The following is a 1,668-nucleotide window of genomic DNA, read 5'->3' on the forward strand; positions in this document are numbered from 1 at the left end:
TTACATTCCAAATATTCGATCTTGATCCTACTCAACTTGAACCCTTTAGACTCAAGGGTCTTTCTCCACACCTCTAATTTATCATTCACACCTCCCCGAGTCTCATCAATCAAAACCACATCATCTGCAAAAAGCATGCACCAGGACACCTCCCCTTGAATATGTTGCGTTAACACATTCATCACCAAAGCAAACAAAAATGGGCTAAGAGTAGATCCCTGATGCAACCCTATCAAGACAGGAAAATGTTCTGAATCGCCTCCCGCCGTCTTCACCTGGGTCTTAGCTCCATTATACATGTCCTTGATTGCTCTGATATACGCCACCGGGACCCCACTCACCTCCAAGCATCTCCAAAGGACTTCCCTAGGGACTTTGTTATATGCTTTCTCCAAGTCGATAAACACCATGTGCAGGTCCTTCTTCCTTTCCCTGTACTGTTCCACCAGTCTCCGCACCAGGTGATTTCCAAGGTATAGAAAGAATGAAAAAACATTTAAAATATCAAAAGTAATATACCTCTTCAATAAGCCTGCCTGAAAGCCCAAGCAACGTTCTAATTGCCATATTTCAGCTTTGACAATTGCATTGGATGCCATTAATTTGAGGTGATAAATGAAAACTGTATCAAAATTATAAAATAGCCGAGTAAACCAATCGAAAGCAATATTTACTTCTTGTTTTCCACGTGAAGCTCTGATATCATGTCAAGGACGGAACGATTCTCACTTACAGCCTTAACCAGTAACTCGATTGTAGTTGCATCATACGAGAAGCCCCTTCCATCCATTTCCTTCATGAAAGATGCTATTTCACTAATTTTGTTGCACCTCAAGAATCCTTGCACGATAACATTGTAAGTTACATTGTCCGGAAGAAAACTGTTTTCTTCCATTTTTTTTAGAATACATTTAACTTCATCAAACAACCTATTTAGACAAAATCCATTTATCATTACATTGTATGTTCTCACATCTGGTAGCAATCAAATGAAAGAAAGCTTCTCAAAAATAGCATGAGCTTCATCGAGTTTACCATTTTTGCATAATCCATTAATGACAACATTGTAAAATTCAATATCGGTATCTTCTTTATTTATTTTCAACTTATTAAAGAGTGACATAGCTTCTTGAACAAGTCTATACCTAAAATAACCATTGAGCAATGTACAATGAGTGGATGAATTAGGTACAGGTCCCCTAGATAGCATCTCGGCATAAATTTTTTTTGCATCGCCAATTCTTCCAACGTCAAACAAACCCTGCAGGACAGTATTGTAGGTAACAATATTCGGCTTTGATCCCCTTTGAGAAATTTCACCAAACAATTGCATGGCCTCAGCCACTTTCTTTTTCTTATAAAATCCATTTATTAGTACGTTATAGCTAATAATGTCAGGTTCAATGCATTTATCTATCATTATATCAAAACTTCTCCTTGCTCTATCCATTTCACCACGCAAACAATATCCATCCATTATCGCATTGTAGGTGATTATATTAGGCTCTACACCTTTTTCGACCATGTGTTTCATTACTTCCTCGGCATCTTCCACTTTCCCTTCTTTGCATAGTTCATCAATCACCATGTTGAAGGTGCACACATCTGGATAAATATTAAGATTCACCATCTCAGAGAACAAAGTTCTAACCTTCTCCCATTGACCTA

The 1,668-nt window shown here is 37.9% G+C and overlaps 1 pseudogene; it reads right to left on the minus strand.

Moving 5' to 3' along the window:
• Positions 1-414: 414 nt before the first annotated feature.
• Positions 415-1,662, minus strand: LOC124892986 (annotated as a pseudogene).
• Positions 1,663-1,668: the final 6 nt, after the last annotated feature.

The sequence above is a fragment of the Capsicum annuum genome, unplaced genomic scaffold, assembly GCF_002878395.1.
Source record: "Capsicum annuum cultivar UCD-10X-F1 unplaced genomic scaffold, UCD10Xv1.1 ctg5284, whole genome shotgun sequence".
Classification (NCBI taxonomy): Eukaryota; Viridiplantae; Streptophyta; class Magnoliopsida; order Solanales; family Solanaceae; genus Capsicum; species Capsicum annuum.